The sequence below is a fragment of the Bos javanicus genome, chromosome 2 (assembly GCF_032452875.1).
Source record: "Bos javanicus breed banteng chromosome 2, ARS-OSU_banteng_1.0, whole genome shotgun sequence".
NCBI lineage: Eukaryota > Metazoa > Chordata > Mammalia > Artiodactyla > Bovidae > Bos > Bos javanicus.
In genome coordinates, this window is record NC_083869.1 from 59026757 (window position 1) to 59033458 (window position 6702).

A 6702-nucleotide genomic window follows, 5' to 3' on the forward strand; every position below is an offset into this window, starting at 1 on the left:
CAGCACACAGTATTATATAGATCAATATCTGTGATTTTCCGAACCTTAAAAAAAAATTCCAGAAAATTTGACTGGACATATTCTGTGCCATTTGGTTAAAATGTGAACAATTATGTATAATGTTATTTTACTTCCAAAATATTGTTTTGTTTTTATAGAATTTTCTTCCTGAATCAAGTATTTGTTTGATTAAAGATGCTAATTTCAACTGATTTACTTAGTTAACTCAATGAAAAAAATAATCAATGAACTAGTTGTTTCTAATGAATGGTTCATCAGTCCATGTCAGATATTTGTACTTGCAGATTTCTACAAGCCAACTAAATCTACCTTGCAAGCCTAGTTCTGAATATCTCTGCTCTCTTACTTCTACCTTATTTATTTTCCTATGACTACAGTAAAAATTTCCAGTCCTGATGTTGCCCACACTCAAATACCATGAATCAAGTCAAATAGCTTCATCCTTGAAATCTCAGCTCACCATTTTCACCACTCAGTAGTACCATTCTTTGACTCCCTAATTCGCCAGGATTGAGAAGACTCTCAGTCCTTCCAGGTTTTATTTGAGTTTCCTGCAATCGATTTTTTTTAAACCATTTTTTTCCCCTTTTTTTTTCTTAGGCATCTTCCCAGTCATCTGAACTCTGGTCTTGGTCCCATTTTGCAAGCCTACTCTGTCTACATGTGGTTGCCTGCAGAAGAGAGGAATGCAGAATGGTGTGGAAAAGGGATATAACACTAGTTTTACCACCTAAATATCCACTGATTGATTGGTAGTGGACTCTTATAATATGCTGAGAAAGATTCTGAAACCATGTACAGTGGGAAGGAGATCAGCGACTGATTAGTCATGTCTGAAATGGACCAAGAGAAAGAGGACAGGGAGTGTCTCTTTTTGATATAATGACACTAGAGCCAGACAAATGTGAGTCTGTGTTCACAACTAAGACACGTATGATCTAGGGCAGGTTGCTTAACTCTATGAGACATAGTTTTCTCATCAAAAAAATGAGAATAAAGAGGGCGCTCTATAGGCTTGTTATTAAGATTGAATCAGATATGCTACATAAAATGCTTTTCATAGAACATGTAATAGGTGCTCAATAGAAGGAGGGAAGATGAAGATAATGATGCTGGCAGGCTCTGTTAAAAATTAAATTGGGACCTTTGCTTCTTTCCCAGAATTGTCGACTCAGTCAAATTAAATGAAAATTTTTGTGGAGTTTCAAAGTATTGACAATGTAACAGGTAACAGTTTTCCCTGCTAGGCAATAGCCTTCTCTGGCTATCCTTCTCTGCCTGTCAGAGCCACCACAGCCTCTAGAAAATATGGCATGGCTGTGTTCGGGTCTCATGGACATTTCCCAGAATGTAAGCACCATCTTCCATTCTGAACCCTCCCATGCTCTCCTGTTTTGTCTCTAGTTATCTTGCACTTGGGCTTTTGCTCCATTCCTAGTGCCCTTTGGAGATGCCTCATTCTTTTGATCCTCAGGTTGCTGGTTTGCTTATGTCTTGAAGGACTTTGTGCGATCTTTGGGCTTCACTGGTGGCTCAGGTGGTAAAGAATCCACCTGCAATGTGGGAAACCTGAGTTCAATCTCTGGGTTTGGAAGATCCCCTGGAGAAGGGAACAGTTACCCACTCCAGTATTCTGGCCTGGAGTATTCCATGGACTGTATAGTCCATGGGGTCGTAAGGAGTCAGACACGACTATACGACTTTCACTTTCACTTTAACACTCTGGCTTGCTTTGGTATGCATTTCTCTCCAGGAAGTTGCTTCTCAAATTACTGACTTGACTTTCACATACTGCTGCTGCTGCTGCTGCTAAGTCACTTCAGTCATGTCCGACTCTGTGCGACCCCATAGACGGCAGCCCATCAGGCTCCCCCGTCCCTGGGATTCTCCAGGCAAGAACACTGGAGTGGGTTGCCATTTCCTTCTCCAATGCATGAAAGTGACAAGTGAAAGGGAAGTCGCTCAGTTGTGTCCAACTCTTAGCGACGCCATGGACTGCAGCCTACCAGGCTCCTCCGTCCATGGGATTTTCCAGGCAAGAGTACTGAAGTGGGGGTGCCATCGCTTTCACACACTGGTGCTCAGTAATTCTCCTCTCTCTTCTGTGCTTGCCCCCTAATTCTGTTTTCCTGTACTCCAGCCTACGTTTCAGTAGGTAACTAGACAATGATGATCCAGATCTTAAAAAGTAAATCCACAAACAAAACTTAATTTTCCAGCTCAAAATATCGTCTTCCACTTGGCACAGAGATATATCCTCAGAAATTAAGATTGCAGTTGGTTCAGGGGATGGCAATGGCACCCCACTCCAGTACTCTTGCCTGGAGAATCCCATGGATGGAGGAGCCTGGTAGGCTGCAGTCCATGGGGTCACTAAGAGTCGGACACGACTGAGCGACTTCCCTTTCGCTTTTCACTTTCATGCATTGGAGAAGGAAATGGCAACCCACTCCAGTGTTCTTGCCTGGAGAATCCCAGGGACGGGGGAGCCTGATAGGCTGCCGTCTATGGGGTCGCACAGAGTCGGACATGACTGAAGTGACTTAGCAGCAGCAGCAGCAGGGGATGTAGCAGTGCAGAGTCTAGGGGAGACATAGATGGGCCAGAGGTTACTTTGTAACACAGAAGGACCAGATACTTCTGTGAGCTTGACTCCTATTAGAGATGTTTTTTCTCAGTATCTGGGGATTGTGTTAAATGAGTATCACCTGGGTCTTTTTATCTTCCCTCACTTCTAAATCTATTTCTCACCCTTCTCATTCAAAAATGAAAGTCCTGAGGGCCTGTCATGATAACAGATGTTTCATTCCTTTACATTTTAAAATTAACGTAGCACTTGAGTCATAGCCTCTGAGGGCTGTGGGAAAGAAACATGAGCTTGGTACACGAGAAAACAATAAAACTGGATGGAAGCTAAAAAAAAAAAGAAAAAGCAAATTTGTTTAATGTATTAAAACCACAGCAACTGCCACCCCCCCCCCAGCCAGACTGTATATGAGAAAATTTAAAAATAGTGTTTTGTGGGACAACATGGCCACTCTCCATAGAATTATAGGCATAAAATAAGAGGGAATCATAATTACTTGGTAGAAATTGTGAATGACACTGAATATCAGAAGGCCTGGATTCTAAGTGAAATCTACTCTTGTTTGGCCATCACCGTGTCTCCTGAAGTGTAGGCACAGAGACTAGCCCTTGTGAAATTCCCAAAGAAAAATAAAGACGTGTGTTTAGGAAAAGGTACATTCTCTAACTCCCAACTTGGAGAGTCATGATTCCTAACAGCACACTCAAGGCACTGGAAAACCCTAGAATAGAGAGATCTGACTGGTTTGTTTAACTCATTTGGAAAAAATGTTTCCAAAACATTTTTGACAATCGGATATTTTTATTTAGTGGCAATTGATTGATTTCCAGGCCACATCAGTAGTTTCCACAGGGTGTTCCAAGAGTGCCTATGATCTGTGGCAGTGTCTTGAGGAGGAATGGTGCCAGAGAGAGGTAAAGATTCTGAAGCAAACCCAGGCCAAAAGGCTGAGTTTGAGCAAGCTCCAGGAATTGGTGATGGACAGGAAAGCCTGGCGTGCTGCAGTCCATGAGGTCGCAAAGAGTCGGACATGACTGAGCGACTGAACTGAACTGAGTGGTGTAAGCAACAGACATTTATTTTTCACAAATTTGGAAGCTGGAAAGTTGATAATCAAGGAGCCTGTCAAGTCTGTTCCTTATGGGAATTCTCTTCCTGGCATGCAGACAGCTGCCTTCTTCCTGTGTCCTCTCGTGGCAGAAAGGGCCAGAGCTCTGTTCTCTCTTCCTCTTCTTGTAAGAATACTAATCCCATCATGAGGGTCTCACCCTCATGACCCCATGTAAATCTAATCTCCCTCCCACCCAACACACACACAAAGCCCCGTCTCCAGATGCCATCATGTTTGGGTGGTAGGGCTATAACATACGAATGTGGATGTGGAGGGACAGATATCCAGACCATAATATTATGCTTATTTGCATGCAGAATGAATGAGTCAATCAGTAATAAAGTTTAGATTATTTTCCTCAAATCTAACACTCCCTTACACTTTCTGAAACTCAAGTTCAGTTACTATTTTTTGGCTTACTCCTACAGTCTCTCAAGATGTCCCTGCAATTTATTCATGTCAGCCTGGCATTTCACTATCAGGAAAAGCTGGTGTCATCAGCAAATTTGGAGATGTCACTGTGCACTCCATCTTCCAGATCACATCTAAAAATGTTCTCTGAGACCAATCCTTAAAGGATTTCTCAGTTTACACTGCCTCTATCTAGATCTGCTTATTCTTTTTCATTGTTTCATGGATGGAAACTCGGTCGATAGGGATATGTGATTACTCTTTTTTTTTTTTTTCAAATCTGAATTAATTTTTAGAAACTACAGTTGAAACTGGTTAAAGGCTTTTTGAAGGTCAAGTAATTTGCATTCTTTTTGCTCCAAAACATGAAAAGTAATCGAGGAATTCCAAACTCTACTCTTTTGTGTTCACCTGGGTGCTTCTGTATAGAGTCACAAACACAGATTACTTTGGGAGGCAACGTGTTAAAAATGATAATGTGAAATTGTATGTAGCTCTTTGGATACTTTCTAATAGCCATGTTAATCTCTTAGGTTACTAATAACTTTTAACAATTTTCCTCTGCAATCTAAGATATCAATTAGAATTCTAATTCCTTATGTTTTTCATCGATCTCCAGACATACACACTCAAAGCATATAATGATAATTTGATCTTTAGTCTTCACATTTGTTTTCTATTAAGAATTTATACCTGTAATCTGATTTTTAAAGTATCTTAAAAAACAAAGCAATTTTATTATTCAAATAAACTATCGCCAGAATAATTGCCCAATATAAAACTACAGAATGAGTTTGATAATACACCTCATCTGGAACTATAGAATATAGTTTCCTAAGATTTTCTTGTTTTTTAAAAATTGCCATTATACAATGAGTCAAGATTCCAGACTTTTCAAAACATGATAATTCTCAAATTACATTGATTGTCTCTGGGGCATCTTTCTATTTTCATTTATTTTTTATTTCAGTTATTTATTCTAGTGTTCACTATTTTTGACTTACCTGTGAAATTGAACTTACCTTTTATAACTTCAGTTTAAATTTACTTTTCCCCTTTCTCTGTAACAACTTCATTGTTTATTTGGGGAAATATATATAATACTGTATGCATATCTATTTCTCTTTACATGTTTTCAAAACTGCCATTAAGACAAGTTACTGGTAAAATTTTAATATGCTTTTCAGGGACACATCTTGCTAACTTCAAGAGCAAACACTTCAAATCCTTTTCAGGAGTATCAATTTAAATTCTTCTTGCACTGTCAACTGAGTTAATTCAATAGTTTCAGATTTTGAGAGTCTGAGTCTGTATCTGCACAATTTCTACTTCCCTGTTAAAATTACCACACTATATAGATCACATTGGAGTCTCTATTACAGAAATATTTCTAGAGAAAATTTTTAAAACTCCTATCTCTAGTGCATTTATTCCAGAGAATGTCAATATAAAATTGTTGAGCAATAATAAAATGTGAACACCTTAAGAGTTTTTTGATAGAAGAATTGATTATGTATACATATACATTTCATACTCCATAATAATTCACAAATAGTCTTTTATAACACAAAACTAGAGATAATGCATAACCACCTTTTCATTAAGCACCCCAAGCTTTTCCAAAAGGAAGCCATGTGGATTATTTTGATTTCTCATGAATTTGAGTCTCATATCTGAGAAAAGATTGCATGGGGAATGTGTAATTTATAAATGCCACGACCCTCTAATTAAAGTGTCTCAGCCTTGATTATAATCCTTACTCTACAAAGAACAAGTATAGACCCATGGATCTGTCCTTTAACTCTCCTGCTCTCAATTTCCCTATATAGAACAGCAATCTCTGTGTATTGGGGAACATGAAAACTTTCCAGGAGTCATGTGAATGTAGATGGTTTTAAGCAAAGCAGTGTCTCGTCCTTTGCTTCCATATGCATCTGTTCCTAAGGTTAACAAGCCCAAGAAGGTGTCTGCTTTCAAGGCATCATACAAGTTCTCCTTCCATCTTCCCTCTCACATTGCTCTTTGGTAGTTTTTTCTGAGAAAAAAATCAGAGATTTCACCAATCACCAATCTTGGTATGCTGCATTGTCTTGAAGGAAGAAAACCTCTGGAGGCAGCAAAGTTTCAATAAGAAAGCAAAGCGAAGCCAGAGAGAGGCTTCCCATCTCCCATCCTTCTTCATTTTAAATACTGCCTTCAGAAGCAACACAGCATTAGAAGCATTAGCCTGCATTGGGATATTTTGAAATTAGGTATATGTAGCATGGGAGAAGGCAATGGCACACCACTCCAGTACTCTTACCTGAAAAATCCCATGGACGGAGGAGCCTGGTAGGCTGCAGTCCATGGGGTTGTGAAGAGTCAGACACAACTGAGAGACTTCACTTTCACTTTTCATTTTCATGCATTGGAGAAGGAAATGGCAACCCACTCCAGTGTTCTTGCCTGGAGAATCCCGGGATGGCAGAGCCTGGTGGGCTGCCGTCTATGGGGTCACACAGAATTGGACACGACTGAAGCGACTTAGCAGCAGCAGCATGGGAGAAAGTGAAGGGCGTGGGGAATGATGACA